Consider the following 22,599-nt stretch of genomic DNA (forward strand, 5'->3'; position numbering starts at 1 on the left):
AACTCTTTTTGCTTCTCGAATCTTGAAATTTTGTTTTTTTTTTACTTAAAAAATATTTTCCAAGACTAAAGGTTTAGGTCACTAGGTCTCTTATATCTAATGAGCTTCAACGAATTTCATATCAGTGTATACTTGAAGTATTTACATCATATGTCCTATGAACTCTTTCAACTTTTCATTCCTTGAATTCCTTGAAGTTGTCGCATATGAATTTGTTCGCTTTGAGTCCTTTAGGTCCTGAACTTCATCTTTCTTTGAGTTTTCTATGTGCTTTAGGCTTTTAGCTAGTTCGCTTTAATATGCATGCTCTCATAATCTTCAAGCTTTATTAAATCATCTTTGAATCCATGCCTTAAGCTTCATATGATCATCCTTCTTTGAAGTATAAGCTTTCAATGGATCCTTGTGAATACTTGACCTTGCATTTTCATAGTTCAATCCTGAATGTTAATCAAATATGTTAAGTTCCTCTTATTTGTTATCATCAAAATAAGGTGTTAAGTCTTATAAGGCCAACAATCTCCCCCTTTTTGATGATGACCAACAAAGAGCAAAAAATTTGAGTGAGCCTTAAAAAGACTCCCCCTTACAATAAGCATCATCTCAACAAACTTAACCATAACAAGACCAATTTCAAAAACTCTTTTACTATCACACTCATCACATTATTCAACTTCAAGATCTTCATTCAAGTTTAGATACTCCTCCTCCTTTTGATACATATATCATGTTCAATTTTTTTAATACCATGCTCAATTTTTACTCAAAACTTCTCCCCCTTTTGACATCAATAAAAAAAGTAGGATATAAAAAATTATTAAGTTCAAATAAAATCATATTTTGAGCATATGAATAACAAACATGCACATCAAGTATATATACACACTCAATTCATTATTTTTCAATATGGAATATGTAGTGTGCTTCAATAGTCAAATAGACAAGTATATTTCATATTTGCAATTCATATATGTGTTGTAACATCTTTACTAACAACATTATCCTTCTTTGAAAATTTCATTAATTCATGATTCCACTTGTACTTTTGAATTTATGATACCAACTAAAACATTAAAGAATAAAACTAATTGAACATTCCATTAATTCATGATATTAATTGAAAATTTCATTAATTCATGATATCAATTGAAAAGTTAGGGAGAAACAAAACATAGTGCAAGCAATAAGTCATATGACTCCCCCTGAATTTAATACATTCAGATTTGATACCAATTATGCTTTTAAATTTATCATCCCATGCTTCAAATATTGATTCATATCATGTATGTACTCATGGCTACTAATATCAAATACCAACATCATATCAATGTCATAGCATGTTCATGGATATAATTATGCTTGTGATGCTCAAATATTAGTTGATATATTCATGGATACCAATATACTTTATAGATACCAATGTTAATGTCACATTATGCACTGCTCATGGATACTAATTTGTTGATATTTAGATGCCAATTTTTCAATTTATCCAAATGATCCATCATTAGCATGTATGGTCAAGAATTAATTTCATATTCATATATCAATATCATATCAAAATTTATGCTTCTAAATCATACTTAATAACTCCATGCTCAAAGTTTCAATATAGTGAGCCACAAACTCCATACTCAAATTTTCAATATATAGTGAGCCACAAATTATCAATCATTGTCGTGTCTTTGGAGATTTCAAGATATACACATGCATCATATAGCATATCAGCATAACATTTAAGGATGGAACATATCATTATCATTTGCATAGTACTACAATTTTGCTCAATTTGTTCTCATTCTCAAGTATCTTTTCTTAAGCAATAAGTTCAAATTTTCTTACATATGGTTTCCCAATATTCATATTTCTTTTCAAAACTTAATACTTTCTAATTTAAGACTTGTATGAATCATACTATGATTTTGGCCAACAATGTTATTTTTGTTTTTATTTGTTTCAATGAGTTCTTAAATTCTTCTTTGAGATTTTTCATAATTTGAACAAGGCCTTTTATCTAGGTACCCATACTTTCATGGGTCCGAATGGTTTAAAAAAGGATGTTTCTTTTATTCTCCAAATTTGTTTAGTTTTCACACATTTTCTCTTTAATGGACATTCAAACTTTATATGTCCCTTCTTCTTACATAGGAAGCAAGTGGTGTGAGTGTAAGCATTTAAAGATGTGCTAGCATAATCTTTTGAGGTTTTTGTAAAGTATCCCATGTAGAGATTTTTTTCTTTATATTCTCAATCCCATTAAATCCTATACCTTCTTTATTTAAGGACATTCTTTGTGAGCCAATCATTTTGTCAAAATTTTCTTTTCCTTTAGTGAAATTATAAATGATTTTGGCTTGATCCTCAATTTCTTTCTTAAGATAAAAAATTTCTGAATTTTGTATATTTTTGTCCTTTTCTTGATTTTGAGATATTTTTCTAATTTTATTCTCAAATTCAGAAATATATTGATCTTTCTCATTTTCCTTAGAGTATTGGGATCTTAAGTCTTCTAATTCCTTCATCAACTTTTCATTTTTACTTTCTAATCTTTTGATTTTCAAATCTTTTTCTCCTTTAGAAAGATTTTTAGATTCTAACTCTTTTATCACAACTTCATTCTTATTTTCTATTTTCTTGATTTTTGAATTTTTTTCTCTTTCAGTAAGTTTAAGGGATTCTAACTCTTTCATAACTCTTTTATTCTTGTTTTTCAATGATGTGTATCATTTAGTCACATTAACTAACATCTTATGCACCTTGATAAGATGGCATACACTCATCATTAGATTCTTCTGCTGAATCATCACAAGAACTATTTAAGGATTTGGATGATGAGCCTTCCTCATCATCCCAAGCCATATAGCAAGCAACCTCTTGGTCACTTGATTCATTATTGGGTCTAATTGTACTTATATTGTCCCAAGTAGTGGCTTTCATTGCCTTTTTTCTTTTTTCTTTTTAGAATCTTTCTTAAGTTTTGGACAATCCAGTTTTAGGTGTCCAACTTTCTTGCAATTATAGCATGTAGGTAGTTCTTTTTTTTGTTTCATTCTTCTTAGTTTCTTCCTCATCTGAACTTGAGTTTTGGATTTTTCTTTTGAATTTATTTTTCCTTAGTATTCTCGCAAGTTTCTTAGATATGAAGGCTAGTTCATCCTCTTCATCTTCACTACTAGAGTTTTCTTTTGAAGCTTTCAAGGCTATAAATTCTTGGGCTTTAGTTTTTCCACTTCTTTCATTCATTGTCATTTCATATGTGAGGAAAGAACCTATGAGTTCATCTAAGGAGGTGTTTTTCAAATTTCTTCCTTCAGTTATTACAGTGGCTTTTGGTTCCCATATAGGTGGTAGCCCTCTAAGAATTTTTTGGATCATTTCATAGGTGCTGTAAGTTTTTCCTAGTGCATTTATGGAGTTTATTATGTGGTTAACCTAGTGTACATACTAGTGATGGATTTATCCGGATTCATCCTAAAAGCTTCATACTCGCTAGTAAGCATATCGATTCGATTTTCCCTTACATCAAAAGCACCTTCATAGGTTACTTCTAATTTATCTCAAATTTCTTTTGCTGATTTACTTGCCATGACTCTATTGAATTCATTCATATCAAGGGCACAATACAATGTATTCATAGCACTTGAATTTACTTGTAACATCTGATGGTCATTGTTGGTTCATTCTTTTTCTTCTTTGAGAATTTCCTTACCATCTATGGTTTTAGTAGGAATAAGGTCACCATATGTGACAACCTTCCATGCTTTCCAATCCATGGTTTGTATATAGATTCTCATCATTTGTTTCCAAAATGTGTAGTTTAAACCACAAAAGATGGGAGACCTAGTAGAAGATTGACCCTCTCCAAAGGGAGCTACTCCTATTTGTGCCATTTAGATCTTTATATAACTACTTCTTAGGATTTGTTATAACCCCACTCTGATACCAATTGAAAAGTAAGGTGTAGTCCCTAGAGGGGAGGGGGGTGAATTGGGTTATTCTAATTGCTTCTAAATCTTTTTATGAATTCTTAACCTTTTTTAAATTCTTTCAAAGATGTCTTGACTTCTTGTTGATTTAGAAATCACACAAAATTCAATATTCTTTTATTCAATCCACAACCACACAATCATTCAATCAATCAACCAAACCAATTAACCACAATATATTTAAACAAGATATAAGATTCAGCTTTCAGCTTTTGCAGCCTTGTGTATTTGATTCAAGCCCTGTAGTAATGAAATTTGTTTCTTCAATGCAAACCACAACTCAAATTCCCAACAACTCAGAATTTAAATAAACTCTTAATTAATTTGTCTTTGGGTGTTAACCAATCAACGTACTCCCTTTGAGGTTTCCGCAAAGTATTGATCAACCAACGTACTCCCTTTCGGTTTCTGCAATCCCAAAACCAAATTAACCTTTAGCTTATTTAAAATCCAATCCACGTAGTTTTATGATTAGGAAATTTAAATCATCCACGTAGTTAATATATGCTGAAAATAAAGAGAGTAAGGCAAAGAGGGTGACACCGGGTTTTTTATGAGGTTCAGTTTATCCCCAGGCTATGTCCTCACCTTAGGCAAACCACCTAAGGATTCACTAAACCAATTCCTTTCTGGGTGGAACAAAACCGTTACATACTGCTTTAGTAGGACAAAGCACCGCCTCTCCAAGTGATACCCCACACTCGGCCACTCCTTTAATAGGCTAGAGCTGCACCTCTCCAAGTGATACCCCACACTTGGTCAACGATCCAAACACCTTGAATCAGCCAAGAATTACAAGAAATATGAAATAAACATTGCGTAGTAGAACACTCTCAAACAGAGCAGATTAGTACAAATTCAGACTATATACTTCAAAGTAAATCAATATGAAATTGAAATTGAAGCTCAAGGAGTTTTATCACCGGTTGATTCTTTCAATGAATGAAAGATTTAGAATTGAAGCACAAACTCAGTGATTGAGAGTCAACATTACTTAGTGGAATTCGTGAGCAATATGTGAGCAAGAAATCCTTTGAAAGATGAAAGTAATTGAGAGAATTTGAGAGCTAAAATTAATGCTTTGTGACGACCTGCTTAATTTCCACATTTTTTTATATATAATATAATAAATATCATTATTACAAATCTCAGTAGATCAAAATCAACCTAGACCCGTGGGTACCAAAGATACATCAGAATACAAAACGGAAGCCTAAGCAGCAGGAAACATAAATCATAAATACCTCATTATATCGTATGTCACAAATACCAGAGTTATAACAATCACTGTATACATATATACACAACACTCATCCTAAAAGATGTCTTAGGGCCATTTTCACAAAATACATCCAACCTTATCAAAATACTTACCCTTTTGGAAGGACAGATCTATCGTACTAGATTAGTGGGGCTTTACCCGCTCTCCTATTAGGGGCTCCTGAAATGTTATATAAAATTTAGGGGTGAGACACTTTTCAGTAAGGGAAATAAACTAATGCCAGTGTGTGGAAACATAAGTATTCTGTGTTATACATATACCATACAGAACATATTCAGTAACTGTTTTGTCAAATCTAAGAAAATATATATACCATCAAAACATGACAAAACATACTGCATTTTCGTAAACATATTTCATCTCATATAATAATAATAATACAAAAAAATTCCTGGTAGGTTAGCTGGCTGTTGTCATGTATTACCCCCATATGACTGGGTTGTATGGCCCGAAGGCGAGACCTGACAATGGTTGGCCGATCATTGTTAAGTCAAAAGTACAGTCTGTAAGTCTAATGGGTCTGCCAGACCTAGTCCGTACACCAGGGGTGCTCACACACTTCTTAAAAACCACATCAACCATCCAATCTTAAACCACTCCGTACAGTGGCGTTAACACAAATATCATGATCGCGAAAACCATGGACACATAGCAATGGTACCGTGCAAGTGCTAGCCTAGACCAAACCAACCAGAAAAGCATCGGACCATATGCCGATATTACACATTTTACCTTAGCTCGGCCCGTACACCGAAAAATTATCGCACAACCCATGTGCTGGCAAATCACATCTATAGCTCGGTCCGTACGCCGGAAAATCATATCATAGCACAGCCCGTACGCTGGAAAATCACATCCATAGCTTGGCCTATACACCAGAAAATCATGTCATAGCACAACCCGTACGTTGGAAAATCACATCCATAGCTCGGTCTGTACACCGGCAAATCATATACATAGCACGGCCCGTACACCGGCAAAATATATAAAAATCTGGAACCGTACGCCGATTTTCCATTTTAAAAATGCATATCATTATCACATTCCTAGAAACAATATTTCATATAAATTTCTACTCATGCCACACTAAACATGTTTTTCATATATTTAACATATCATCACTTTCAACACCATTTCCCCAAATATAAATCATATATAAATATATTTATTTTCCTGAAATCAAATGCTATAACAATATACATACATTTTCTTAAAAGAACTAGCTTAGTTTATCCCCTTACCTGATCCTAAAAAGCCCCTAAGAAAATCTATCCTGCACCTGTAGGATTCCCAACTCAACACCCTGGAAACAACATTGCTCAGAACTAAAGTTCGGTATTTCTACACGTATAACACTTTCTACAACTGTCAAAAATCCAAATATTGAGTAGAAAGTCTTACCCTTGATTTGGGATGGTTTCCACTTCAGCCCCATTGACGATCCGCTTTGGAAGATTTGCAGAGAACTTTTCCAGGAGCGTTGTGGTGGCTTCAGATCACCGAACCAGTGGAAATCTAGCCCGAAATCAAAGAAAGAAGGAGGAGGAACTGAAGGGTAGGATAGAGAGAGGTACTACACAAGAAATTTTGGCCAAAAATGAGTTTTAGTCCTATTTAAACTGTGGCCTTCGTCGATGAGCCACGTCACTTCATCGACGAGGTCAATACAAAATTCGTTGACGAACTCTCCCCTTTGCCGACGAAATTCAAAAACCCCAAAATCATTCCCTCGGTATTTTCTCGTCGACGAGCCATGTCACCTTGTCGACGAGCCCAATTATATTTTCGTCAACGAGTCCCATCCTCGTTGACGAGCTCCTGTTATACCCTCATCGACGAGTCTCCTATATTCGTCGACAAGGAGCTAAAAAAACTCCCTGGGATTTATCCTTTTCAAAATACAATGTTGTCAACTGCCTCCTTCTGTTTTTGGTTTCCATTTTCCTTTCTTTTATTATTTAAATACCATTATTCTTCGAGTCGTTACATGCTTGGTGAATAAAATCAATGGCCTTGGGGGCTATCTATAGATATAAAAAAATATTTAACTTGATCCCGAAGTTTACTTGGAGTAGTGCCTAAGTTTTAGATAAGTTTGAGCCCAAGTGATCAAATTTTAAAAACTTTCTCATTGTAAAAATTTGAATTTTACCGTGTGGCAGCAGCCTATCACTTTTGGTTAGGCACTTGTCAATTTAAATCTCAATTTAATTTGAAAGTCAATAGGGTGGAAGTCGCCTGAAAAAACACAGTCAAGCTTCTCAGTTTTACCTCGTCATGCTTCTGTCAAGGTCTAGTCAGTCGCCTAACGACCTTCTGTCTATCCATCTTAAAAACCATTAAATATGCCAGCCTACTGAGGGTGTTCAGTCAGGCTTCTGTCTAGTTCAAAATGCTGTTTTTAAGATTTCTTTTCAAAAACTCTTTTTGCTTCTCAAATCTTGAAATTTTTTTTTGTTTACTTAAAAAATATTTTCCAAGATTAAAAGTTTAGGTCTTTAGGTCTCTTATATCTAATGAGCTTCAAAGAATTTCATATCAATGTATACTTGAAGTGCTTAAATAATATGTCTTATGAACTCTTTCAACTTTTCATTCTTTGAATTCCTTGAAGTCTTCACATATGATTTTGTTTGCTTTGAGTCCTTTAGGTCTTGAACTTCATCTTTCTTTGAGCTTTCTATGTACTTTAGGCTTTTAGCAAGTTCACTTTAATATGCATGCTCTCATAATCTTCAAGCTTTACTAAATCATCTTTAATCCATGCCTTAAGCTTCATATGATCATCCTTCTTTGAAGTATAAGCTTTCAATGGATCCAGGTGAATACTTGACCTTGTATTTTCATAGTTGTGTCCTGAAATGTTGATTCCTGAAATGTTAACCAAAATGTTAAGTTCCTCTTGTTTGTTATCATCAAAACAAGATCTTAAGCCTTGTAAGGCCAACATGAAGGATCTTCATAGAGATCAAAATCTCTTGCTGTAAGTTTAAGATTTGAATTCATTGGGAAGGCAGCGGGTTTAGCACCAAGAATTCCAGTGTCTTGAAGTATATCTAAGGCATACTTTCTATGGCAGATTGATATGCCCTTTTTAGACCTTGCCACTTCCAAGCCAATAAAATATTTGAGTTCCCCAAAATCTTTAATTGTGAACTTCTTATGTAGGAAATTTTTGAGCAAGTCAATCTCTAGTAAACTGTCACTAGCAAGTAAAACATCATCTACATAACATCATCTACATATACTAGGAGTACTATAAAAGAGGATTCAGATTTCTTAATGAACAAAGAAAAATTTGAATTTCCTTGAGTGAAACCATAACCAAGTAGAGCAATGGACAGTTTTGCAAACCATTGTCTAGAGGCATATTTTGAACCATAAAGGCTTTAAAGAAGTTTGCAAACTTTGTGTTCTCCTTTGACAGCCAATCCAGGGGGCAATTCCATATAAACTTCTTCATGTAAGTCACCATGTAAAAAAGCATTTTTTATATCTAGTTGATGAATATGCCAATTTTTAATTGCTGCTATAGCAAGAATCAACCTTATAGATGTGATCTTGGCTACTGGAGAAAATGTATCAAAAAAATCTAAGCCTTCTTGTTGAGTGTAGCCTTTAGCCACTAAATTGGCTTTGTGTCTTTCAATAGTGCCATCTGCCTTGTATTTAATTCGAAATACCCATTTGCAGCCTATGGTTTGTTTGTTTTTAGGAAGAGTAACAAGTTCCCAAGTTTTGTTTAACTAGGCATTTAATTCATTTTGCAGAGCAACTTGCCATTCAAGTATTTTGGTAGCTTGTTTGTAGGTTTTGAGTTCTTGGGAGGCTGAAATGGATGCTAGAAAGGCTTTATGAGATGTGGATAATCAGTTGACAAAAAGGAAATCAGAAATAGAATAGAGAGTACCTAAATTAAGAGAACAACTAGTAGAAGCAGATGATGGAATTGTATTTGAAATAAGAGAAACATTACCACAATAGTAGTCTTGTAAGAAAACCAGTCATTATTTAATTCTTGAAGATTTTCTTAGTTGTTGTGTGTTAGGGACAGATTGGTAGGATTGAGGAATATTAGAACAATCCCAAGCATTGGGAAAAGAAGATGAATGAGAATATAAAATTGAGTCATTAGAAGATAGATTTTGATTTGTCTGAATTAGAGAAGGAGAAGTTTGATTATTTCTGAAGTAGAATTAGTAGAAGGAAATAGAAAGGAGTGTCTCTCAATATATGAAATAGGTGGAAGATCTTTGAAAGGAAAGTTGTTTTCATAGAAAACTACATTTCTCGAGATGAATATCCTATTTGTATTGAGGTCCATCAGCTTATAGCCTTTTATATTAGAGGAGTTACCTAAGAAAAGGCATTTTGTGGCTTTTGGATCAAATTTATGTCTGTGATTTGTAAGTGTTGAGGCAAAGCAAAGGCAGCCAAAGACTTTGAGATGGGAGAGATTGGGTGCTTTGTTAAAAAGCATTTCAAATGGTGTTTTATTTTTGAGGAGGGGGAGGGTGGGAATTCTATTTATGATGTGTGCAGCAGTTAATGCACAATCACTCCAAAAGGTTAAAGGTACATTTGATTGAAACATTAAGGCTCTGGTAGTGTTTAACAAATGTTGATGCTTCCTCTCCATAATTCCATTTTGTTGTGGAGTTTCTACACAACTTCTTTGATGTTTGATGCCATGATCATTATAGAATTGGGTGAAAGAAAATTCTAGTCCATTGTCTGATCTTAATGTTTTGATAGAAACATTAAATTGTGTTTCTACCATTTTATAAAAATTTTTAAGTATAGAAGGAACTTCAGACTTTGTTTTGAGCATATAAACCCAAGTGCATCTTGTGAAGTCATCAACTATAGTGAGAAAAAAATTATAACCAGAATATGAAATAATACCAAAAGGACTCCATATATCATAGTGAATCAAATCAAACATTTTACTAGAAAAAGTTTGAGATGCAGGGAAAGAAAGCTTTCTTTGCTTTGCTAAATGACATATATCACAAACATCTGAGGAACCAAGAGATATGGATGATTCTAATTGTTTAAGAAAAGATAATCTTGAGGTTGAAACATGACCTAATCTATAATGCCAGAGATCTAATTGAGGTTGATTTATGGCTGAAACAAAAAATGAAGAATTAAACTGTTGTGGATTGTAGGTAGCCTCTTTTGAGGTGGTTGAAGATAAATGGTAAGGTCCATGCTTCTCAAATGCAATCCCAATCATCTTCTTTGCGGATTGGTCCTATAAAAGGAAATAAGAATAAAAAAAAATACAAAGAGATTAGATTCTTTTGTTAATTTGGAAACAGATAGTAAATTGAATGAAAAACCAAATTGTAAAGAGGAAGGATGAATTTCACTTAATGAATTAATTAGGTACAGAGAGATATTTATAGAGCTAAAATACAATAATAGAAAGAATAACTAATTTTCTTCATTTTTTCCTACTTTGACACATGCTTTTTTAGATTTCAATTCCATTTTTAATCTGTGAGGCTATACTCCAACACTATGCACTAAAACCATTTCTTCTAAATATTTCTCATTTTGTCATCTTGACTCAAGCTAGTTTCATTACAAATGAACAAATAATTAATTTATTTACACTATGAAAAGCATAACGATGAACTTTAAGGCCTATAGAAGTCTTGCTAGTGGAATGTGAAATTAATTTCATGCGAAAAATGTAAATGAGAGTGGAAAAGAATAATTCATTTAATTACATAATCTCTTTGTTTTTTATGATTTAGACATTAATTTTTTGATTGTGTGTGGGTCTTCCTTTGCAATATTACTCGGCCTCAAAAATGGTAAAATTTTTAGATACTAACTCTCAAGTTCAAGCTTCATTTATAATGGAAAGACAATAAATAGGGTTTTATTTAAGAACATGACTTTTAAAATTTGAAGTTTGAATGTTTGAATTTATAAGAAATATAATTTAATTTGTGATGTGTCTGATTGAAGTCCACATTTTTCTGAAATTAAGAAAAATTACACCGTTGAAAGTACTCGGATTAGGTTTGTGTCACTGTAGTCCCTTTACGAACATTCTAATGGTAAGAACAAGTGACTTTATGTATAGTCCAAGTTCCATAGATTAGCAATAGTATTTGCATGTGAAAAAATATCCAAAAAAATGTAGAACTTTGGAAGAGGGGAACCTAGTGGAATATATAATCTTATTTTATGAAGAGGTAGATAGCTACATATGGCTACAATTTGTCCACTTTGTAATATTATGTTTCTTAAATGGGGAAATTTTTAGGTATGAATTTGACAAAAGTTCAATGTTACTTTGAAATTGATGGACAATCCATCAAATTGCGTCCATAAAAGTATTAGAGTAGGCTTCTTGTTGTATCACAAGTATAAATTAAAAATGATTAAAAATAGAAAAGATGAGATAGAATTAGTGGTATAATCTTTCTCTGAAAGAATACATGTAATAATGCTTGTCTAGTAAGTGGTGAAAACTTTAGACAGTTGTCGAGGCCGAAGTTCTGAGCTCATTTAAAATTAACAGACAATTTATCATGTAACATAATTAAAAGCATCATAGGCTTGAAGCTATGTTATAGGTGAAAAATAATATTAAATGAACAATGAAGAGTGTAAAAGAGGAGGGGAAAAAAAAAGTGATCAAATATGATTTTAATATATAGTAACATTCACATTTAACACCTGTTAAATTAAACTTTTTCTCGGTCGAAAGCTCAAGAAAAGTTTATCTTTATATCACTTTAAATATGGCATAATTTTTTTTTTTTTTGTCTGACAAGATTTGTATTTTTACTAGGTAACACTTATTTAAAATGTATATTTAAAATGATGGTTCCTCCAAAACTCGTCATTACTATTAGGCTACTATGTGAGGGATAATATTTTTTTGCAAAAAATCAAATATGTAATATTTTTATGTCCCGAAAAAAGCCATTGGTTTTATACCGTCCAACATTAGGGAAAAAAATAAGCAAAAAAAAAAAAAAAGGAAAAAGAAAAACACTCCTCATATTATTATTTTTAGAAACTTGTTACGTCATGCTTACGTATGACAATGATACATAAACTTTTGCTATGATTAATAATTGGATAAAATTTGTGACATGCTTCCATCCCTTTCAAATAAATTTTAAAAAATGAAAACCAAAAGATAAAAGAGAAAAAAAATATATATATTGATAGTCTGGTTTGTTAATCAATGTTGCTCTTGCTTTTTAGGCTTTTCTGTTTTTGTTTTATGAATGTTTGTTTTGTTCTTGTTTTTATAAGAACAAAGGCATGCCCATGCTAATGGGAAGCACCGATGATAAAATAGAAATGGAACGAGGCCACTGCCTTCTACTTCATAAGCTTTTTGGGCATTGTTTAATTTATACTGTTCACTTTACAAGAGCCCCAGCAGGCTGCGGTCAACATCTCACGCACTTTGGGTCAATCTTCCAGCTCAAACTTTAAACAAATTTTAAAAATGCTTTGTTGTTGCGCACTGCATCCGTGCAATTGCCAATTCAATTTGAAGACAATACCTACCTCTAATATATATATATATATATATATATATATATATATATATATATATACGAGATAAATATGTGCTTTCTGATTAATCTTAAAAGTTGTTCAGGTAAACGTGATAAACAAAGCACTACATATAAATATATTTTTAAGATTAATCAGAAAACACGTTTTTATCTTGTTACCATATATATATATATAATGCTTTGTTTATTACGTTTTCATTCATGGATAGCAACTACTGCCTATTCTGATAACTTTTGCACTTAATTATGTTACAACCCAGTTGTTGGTTAAGGAAACTTTTAAGATTTTTAAGTATTGTGATTTGTGAGTAAAAGGATTTTGGACAAGGTTTATGGCACCTTTTGATGGGTACAATTTAGGATTTTTATTATCATCATTCCATTGTTCAATTGGTATGAGATGACGTTACCCCCAAGAATTAACATGAGTGCACCTCTTAACCACTTGATTGAAAGTGATATGCAGCCATATTCTCAATGGACCATATGTGGAACTCTCAATTTTATATAGAAGCCCATGACACTCCTTGAGAATGTTAATAACCTACCCCCAACTACTCCATGAGGAGGTCACTTGGTCTTGAAATGAACACTGAGGTGATAGGCTACTCATAACACATCCCTTAACGTTTTATAACCAAATCCATGTTTACAACATATCATGCATGCAATCATTTGTAACATACATATTTTATTTTTTCCATTTTCGTTTTTGTGGTCAAAGTTTTCCTTTGGAACGTTGGGCACTAGCCCTTAGATCCAAGGAAATTGGAAAAAATAAAAATAAAGATACTAGGGCATCGGTCCTCAGATTCAAGTTGTTAGCACAAAAACATTCTTCAAAGTATTGGGGCATTAGTCCTCGGATCCAAGAAGTGATTTGCAAAATTTTTTATTAAAGGCTGGGGCAGCGGTCTTTAGATCCAAGTAGTTCTTGCAAACTTATTTTTCAAATACTGGGGCATCACGCCCCAAGTTTTAAATAGTTACTTTCAAAGTTGTCCTGACCATCTCACTCATACAAGTGGTCGCATCCAAAATGCTATGGCCATTTCGGGGGTTAAGAATCCAAGTAGTCATCTTCAAAGTTATTTTGACTATCTCAGAAGTCTGAATGGTCCCTTCCAAAAAAATGCTCTGGCTAACTCAGAGGTTAAGAATCCGAGTAGTCATCTTCAAAGTTATTTTAACCATCTCAGAAGTCTGAATGGTCCCTTCCCAAAAAAAAAAAAAAAAAAAGCTCTAGCTGACTCGGAGGTTAAGAATCCAAGTAGTCATCTTCAAATTTGTTTTGACCATTTCAAAAGTCTGAATGGTCCCTTCCAAAAATGCTCTGACCACGTCAGAGGTTAAGAATCTAAGTAGTCCTCTTCAAAGTTGTTTTGACCATTTCAAAAGTTTGAATGGTCCCTTAAAAAAAATGCTCTGACTGTCTTGGAGGATAAGAATCTGAGTAGTCATCTTCAAAGTCATTTTGGCCATTTCAAAAGTTCGAATAGTCCCTTAAGCAAAAAATGCTTTGGCTGTCTCGGAGGTTAAGCATTCACGTAGTCATCTTCAAAGTTGTTTTGACCATTTCAGAAGTTTGAATGGTCCCTTAAAAAAAAATGCTCTGACTGTCTCGGAGGATAAGAATCTGAGTAGTCATCTTCAAAGTCGTTTTGGCCATTTCAGAAGTTTGAATAGTTCATTAAACAAAAAATGCTTTGGTTGTCTCGGAGGTTAAGCATTCACGTAGTCATCTTCAAAGTTATTTTGACCATTTCAAAAGTTTGAATGGTCCCTTCCAAAAAATGCTCTAACTATCTCGGAGCTTAAGAATCTGAGTGGTCATCCTCAAGTTATTTTGACCATTCAAAAAGCTGAGTGGTCCCCCTCCAAATGATTTTTTCAACCTCAAAGACATGTGGCATTGATGGTTCCCAAAATGTGAAGTAGCCACGTCCAAACTTGCACTAACCACTAACACTCCAAAATTGTACTGACCACTAATACTCCAAGTTGTACTAACCACTGACACTCCAAGTTGTACTAACCACTTACATTATAATGTTGCCCTGGTTATCCCTTCTCATACCAGACTATTGTAACTCTGATTAAATGTAGTGGAAGTAAGCAATGCCCAGTTAATCTGAAATCCTAGATATCTCCGCCCTTTTGTGGCTCGACATAAAATCTATGTATGTTATCTTTATAGACTTGTTGCTAAATAAAATAGAGGATGACTCTTACTGTTGCCTTAAAATAACCAAACCTATAAAGAGGGGCAGTTGTAAACACCCAATTTTAATCGGGCTCCTTCCTAGTGGGGCCTTTGTTATTTGTTCTCTCGTATTATGAAAAGCGTACGAGGACTCCTTTTTAACAACCTTGTAATTTTATCCAAAAATAGCGGTCAATTTTATATTTTTATTTTTATTTTCTAATTTCAAGAAATTTAAAGTTCCTTTGAAAAAAAAATTATTTCATTTTAATCAAGGTCCCTGTTAATAGCATTTAACTAGGTCCTTTTATATTCCTTTGATTAAGTCCTTTTTTTTTTATATATACCTTTAATTGAGTCCTTTTATTTCATATTCCTTTAATTGAATGATTTTGTTTTAGATTCCTTTAATTGAGTCCTTTTGTTTCCTTGAATTAAGATTATCCCTTTGCATCTTGTTCAACTGAGTCCCCTATGGCAATTATTGAAAAATCAAGTCCTTGTATTTGGAACAATTTTTAATTCTCCAATATACTGGAATACAGATACAGGGGAATACATCATATAGGGAAGTGCAAATACAATGGAATATGGTTGGCTCGCCAAGCCTTGGGTCCTTAACTATCAAAAATAATATTTATAAAATCTAACTATCCTAAGTTCAGTAGAAAGTGGGTAAGTCGGGTATCAATCCATTGAGATTTGAAGCGCAGTTATTAAGCCACTTCCAATTTAGTTTACTAAAATCTCGTTATGAAAAAGAAGTGAAAGATGGTATTTTGCAATGGTGATTGTCTAACAACTATTGGAAAGCATATAAAAGAAAGCAATTAAATATATACTACTAAAAAGCAGGTAAATTTCTAAGTTACCCTACTCCTACAAAGCTATACTATGGTCCAAATCAGACGCTGGATGCCATGCTTCTAAGTACGCTCATCCAAACTTCTATAGAAGTACTAACCCGAGTGGGCCAAAGTAGGAGAGGGGCGATCGAGGGCACAGGGTAGTAAGGGTGCACTAACCGTCTGGAGTATGGTCGGGAATTGGAGTATACCTTATCTCAAAGATAATGAACACCTCTGTGGTTCCATAGCTGACTATTTCCCTTCGATTGATAAGAAGCAGTGTTTATCCTTATCTGCAACCTTTCATTAAACACACAGCAAGTAAATAGGAAGCACTAAATTGAAAGCAATAAATGAAAGCATGAGTAAAAAGATCATCCCTTAATCATTCCAAACATCTGTCACTAACGCTAGAAGTACAAGAGGAGATCCTAATATGCACAGCTGTTACATGAATGCTGCCAGTTGTCACAGGCCGTCAAACACTCCGTGCACAAACCAAAATTAATCTACTCCTATTCTATCTTGCCTCTCAATGACTTCCTAGGTCTGTCACTCACCTAAGAGAGGCCAAAAAGGAACCCAGTGTTCGTAGTGAATACTTATAGGATTTAGGGTTTACAAGGTTTGTTTTACAAATTAGGAAGGTTTGTAGCAAATCTCGCGCAGAAGATCATCGCTGTTGACCAAGTCGCTCCTTTGTCATTCTTGTGCGCACCCTAGTTGAGACTTGCGGGAAGTTAGGGATTTGAATCTTCAATGTCTTTGACTTCATCATGCCTCAGGGTCTTGATGGTCGATCTAATGGTCGAGACTTGCAGTATTTTGATCTTTAGGAAATCTCAGTATCTCGACACAGTCGCCCCTGAAGGTCTCTTAGTCGAACACTTCGTCAAGACTCTAGGAACTTTTGAATTTTAGTTCTATCTCAGTATCTTGACTTAGTCGCCCCAGAAGGTCACTTGGTCGAGCACTTCATTGAACCTTAGAGCATTCTGATCTCAGTCTGAACTTTGGAGTTTGCAGTGGAAGACTAAGTTGCCCCTATAGTTTGCTGGTCGCGCCACATGGTCGAGCATCATCTTCTTGCCATTTATGATATGAAGCCTCTGGAGCTTGGCCGAATGTCTGAATTCAAGCTTTGAATCCTCCAAATCCACCTTGCCTTCTTGTAATGCCTAACTTCATGGTTTTAACTTGTTTTTCTGAAAAGACAAACAAACCTTGCATAGCTCTGAACAATGATAACTCTAGGTAAATACATAATAAAATGAGGATAAGCACAGGTAAAAGAGGGTCTAAAATCATATATTTTGGGGACTTATCACAACTCCCAACTTACACTTTGCTAGTCGTCGAGCAAAGAAAAATCTAAGAAAACTACCAAATCCTACCTATATCCTCTTTCATGGGAAATACGATTGCATTTACAGTATGCAACAAGACTTTAAACCCCTAGGTTGATCCTAGTGGACGAGTTCTAGTCTCGTGAGGGTTTCTAGGGTGATTCCCATAAACACCTGTTCAGTGAATATTAGGAAATATTTGCATGTAACAAGAACCTTACCATTTCACATACAAAAATATGACCCAATTACACATAGGCCTGTTCATTCATGATTCCATTATACACACTCCTCAGCAATTCATTCATGCAAGTCTCAACACTGCATAACTATTATACCAAAGATACAACTATTAGGGGATCAACCAAAAATTTCAATTTAGCGCTAATATTACCATGTAGTTTCAAGCATTGCTAGATTACATCACAAGACATGTGTAAGGTGCATGATCTGTCACACTTAAGGTGCCTTTGGATACCTACAGAATAGTTGTCTTGACTCAACCTCACCGGTATACCCTCAGAACGAAAAACACTCAAGAAAAGGGGTTCACTCTCATATATGAGGGAGAATGTCATAATCAAACATCCCACATATTTAAAGAACTAACCTTAGAAGTGTGGAGTGGACTAGTCTTATAGGAAAGGGATCCAGCCTTAAAGGTGTTGGGTCCTTCACCCTAACATCTTCTCAGTCACTCGCCACATTTACTCAAGACCACCCTAGATGAACTTATTCCCAGAATTGTGTGAATTCAGCAAATGCATTGGTTAGAAGATCTTTCATAGGTGCAAACTCATAATGTGTGTCCTCATCCTGACCTTTTATCTTTTCTCATAGTAGGTGTATATTTTTGTTTTTATTTTCCTCTGCTAAGGTTTCTCTTTCACTTTTTTTTTACTTTACATGGTCAGCTAAGACAATCATAACATTCTTATCTTTTTTTAATGTTTCCAATAGGAATGTAGCTCAAACCGGAGTCCATGGAAAAAGTCGATCTCTAAGGGTGGCTTGACCTTTATGTCTTGAGTAGGTTACAAGACCTAGGTTTATGTCTCCCCACTTGATGTCACCTCTAGGCTAGCAAATACAAGAGCAACAACTAGTTAACAAAGGGAATCCAGTAAAGAAAGATAGTTGAGTTTCATAAACTCAGAATTTGACGTCAAAACTCGAGCAATGAATGAATGACTTAACAGTACCTCACAAGGTGTCATAGTCACCACAATTGTTCTCTCAATGCTCTCAAAGAACCCTAAGTGTTAAAAATCACGTGTAAGTGTGTTTTTAAGCCTTATGAAGTACCATTGAATACAAGATTTCACACAGCAATATTACCACAAATGAATCACTAATTGACCCTTCTAGACTGACATGACAGTTCAGTAGGCCATTTAATGTGAAACCATGCACAATTGGCTCACTACATTGTTAGTGAGTATAATAAAATCATATAATAGATGAGCCTAGGCATGTAACGTCTGAATTATATAGGTGTATGTAAAAAGGGTAAATTAGTTGTTATCATGTTATGAAGCATATACTATTTACTGAGAAATTTTTCAAATGTCTGAAGATTGTGAAAATTGTGTCCTTTGTTTGCATGAATGTACTATGTAGTGTATTACCCCCTACCCCCAACTTAGAACTTCAGCATCCTCATTGAAGTGTGGATAGAAAATAGAACTCGGGCAAGGGATAGTACAGTGCATGGTATCAGTAAGAACCAACAGTGTACCTATGAAAAATAATAACTAGAATAGCATGCATGCAAATACCTTGTAGCACAAGAGACACATAGTAACCAAAAGCACCATGAAGGTTTTCTGTTGGAATTGGTGCATTCTTAAGGGAGGGGGTGAATTGGAATTTTAAAATTTATCTCCTAGGTTAAATGAGATAGTTGTATAATACAACTTAGGGTCTTTCTATGCAATTCCAAATGCACCAATAATTATAATGTGCGAAAATTTTAAATCAAGCATATCATTTACACCATAACATATATGTGCAGTAAATATAAAGTGCAAAAATATAAACAAGACACATGATATGTTATCGGGGTTCGACCAACTGTGCCTACATCTCCAACTCTAGCTCGCAAGTCCAAGTATTCCACTAAAGGCTCATTTAACGGGTGGAGCAGCACCGATTACAACTAGGTCAATTCAAGGGGCTGACCTCAACCAACACGCCAACAGGATGGCACACCTAACTTTCCTAACTAGATCTAAGTCAATCTGGGACTTTTTACCAGGGCTAGTCTCTCTCTTCAGGCCCGTTCCTGGAATACAACAGATTTGTTCATAATGAAATGGTACAATGATTATGCTTTCATGTAAAGCAGATGTGTACCCAGTTACGTGTAATCACACATACCACCAAATGATATAATAAGTAAGTTCAATGTGGTTTTATAGTTCTACTCTCAGATATATTTCCAATCGTTGTAATCAGTGCATGAGAGTGCAAATAGAATGATCTTTGTAGCACAAAATATTTATTCAATCCAAATGCTCAAATAAAATATCAATCAAACTTCATATATTTCAACTAGCAGATTTCCTCAATCGTATAAAGCTAAAGTAATGTATAGGTTTAGTTTGCAAAAAAGATTTAATCTTTGTATTCAACGAATGATGTAACTCAATGAATATTGCAACAAAGATTTTCACCACATAAACAAATATCTCTTCAAATATTTTTCAAGATGAAACACACTAGATATTTGAAAGTGATTTGAAAATATTTTTGCAACCAAAATCAAATACGAGCCTCTTAAGATATTGTAATGTTTGTGCAATACTCAAAAGTTCCAACGAAGTCTTCTTAGGAGAGACTTACTAACAAAGTCCCCTAAGAATACTTGAGGATATTCTCTCAAATAAAATTGTATTAATCAAGTAGAACAGTTAGGAGAGCAAACCTATAACACAATCAACACTCAAATCAAACTTACAAAGGATATTTGAGAAATAAGATCTGGTAAGAATAAGTGTTGGAGACTCAAAAATGAGTATTATAGATTTTGGAATTTCAAAGAATTTCTCCTAACCAAGATTGCTAATCCCATGTTAATTATTCCAAATGAGGGGGTATATATAAACTTCCCCAAAAATATAACCGTTCATGACATATATGGAATAATTATAAAAGTTTTAATATTATTTAAATAAATTAACCCCATTTAAAAATATTAATTGCGGTAAAAAATATAGGGAAACTCGAGAACACCGGTCAACTGAGGCAAGTTCGGTTGACCTTATGGGTCATATCCCGTTTTGATTATAATAAATACTTTGGTATTTAACATTTGCCAAGTTTGTATGCAAGTTCATATTAGCAAGATTATATGGTGGCATGAGGCAACTTGAAGAAAGCCCTAAATTGTTGTTTATTGTAATTCATATTATGTTCAATTTGGCTCCGTAATAGTAAAGTAAGAAAGGTATGTAATATTAATTATATATTGGTCTATAATAATCTACATATCATGCATGACAAGAACTTATAAGCTCAAGACCATAGATTGACCTTAGGGATATCGATGTCAAATTTTTTCGGCTGACTCAAAAGACCCTAGAAAAACTTTAGGTCCTTGCACATACATATAAGATGTCCCCAAAAAACACATATATTATCAGGGAATTAACTGAAGTAAAATTTGACTTATAGGGTAAATTGGCGAGGTTTCGGGTGACCAAACTACGGTGTTCAAAACACCTTGGGCGACCGAACCTTTGACTAGTCAATGGATTGACCTTATTTCGGGTGATCGAACCCAAAAGGACTTCACCATCCATGGTCAACCAAACTTGTACCCTATACCTTTCCAATAACTCAGGTGCCCAAACTTCATGTTTAAAATACCTTTGGGTGACCGAAAATTTGAGTTCGGTAAACCAAACTCAGGACCAGGTGACTGAACCTAAAACAGAATGGAAAATCGCCTAGGTCAGCAAACCGAACCCTTTTTCATTGACCCGAATGTTTAAAAGTTACTTTTTCTGTTCTATTTGATCAGACGATTGAACCAAGGGTTAGGCGTCTGAAATAGTCGGGTTGCTTATTTTTAACCGCGGTAACTTGGGTTAATTAAGGGTAAATTGGTTTTAAAATTCATTAAAAAATTTAACCTCGGTAAAAATTGGGCAACTTGAGAGGCTCGGTCGATTGTGGCTGAGGCCGGTTGCCTGAACACTCACAAAGAATTTGAAGTTTAAAACTAGTTCGGTTGGCTAAGGGAAGGGTTCGGTTGGCTGAGCTAGGCGATTTCCCGAGCCTTCATGCTTTCGATCACCTAAAGAAAAGTTCAATCTGCTGAAATTTAAATTTCAATCGACCAAATAAATTTTATCCTAAAGGTTCGATCGGTCGGGGCTGGTAAAAAGAGACAACTCTAAGGTTCGGTCGATCGTGGACATTTAGTTCAAATATGGGTCAGTCGCCCAAGCCAAGTCAAAGACTTAACTTTTACCAGTGTGGTCGACCGAGGCAGTTATAGCCCCCTCTGGTCGGTCGCCCAAAGATCTTTTAAAGTTAAGTTAGGTCCTGATTTTGATCAGAAAGACACCCTTGTTCACATAGGTATTACTTTTGAGTTTAGGGGATTTTTCATGAAGTGCTTGGGGACCGAAGGTCAGTCTAAGGCCTAAGCTTCTAAATTAAGCACAAAAAATCTAGCGTTGGTAGACCTTGTTAAATCCATTTTGGCCCTTGAACTTTTTCAACCTTGTGTGAATATGCTGTGGCATTTTATCTTAAGGTTATTGGTTCCTATGGGTGAATCTATGGTCATTGGGCATTCATACCTATCATGCATGCAGAGCATTATTACAAACCATTTAGATTTTTACAGGCCCAAAGATTAAATGCAATACAAATAAAGATTAACATGTTTTTTATTTGCTCTGCATATTCCCTATGGAATACACCAGGAGTATGTGCTCTTTAAGTTCCTTCTGACTTCCATTCTCTTTATCACATGTGCTTTGTCAGCATCGAAACAAGGATTGAACTCAAAAAGTCAACAATCTTTCCTTTTTTGATGATGACAAATGCATTAGAGCAAAATGGGTTCATCCTTAAAAGGATCCCCCTAAGAATAAGCATAATATAAAGATAAGCAATAAAGCTTAAGAATATCCAAGATAGAAGACATTTCAAATTAATTATGTATTTAGTTTTTGCGTTTAAAGCACACTTAAGCTTAGACCATTCAGATTAGGAGTATAAGAGATATGCAACATTTTGCTCAAACAATTCTCCCCCTTTTGGCATCAACAAAAGGGTTAGGCTAAGTGAAAAAAAAAAAATATTTGATTGTTTTAAAAGAAGTTAGCCTAAAAATGGCAATCCCCCATTCTAAAAAAAAT

Source organism: Malania oleifera, chromosome 3 (genome assembly GCF_029873635.1).
Source record: "Malania oleifera isolate guangnan ecotype guangnan chromosome 3, ASM2987363v1, whole genome shotgun sequence".
NCBI lineage: Eukaryota > Viridiplantae > Streptophyta > Magnoliopsida > Santalales > Ximeniaceae > Malania > Malania oleifera.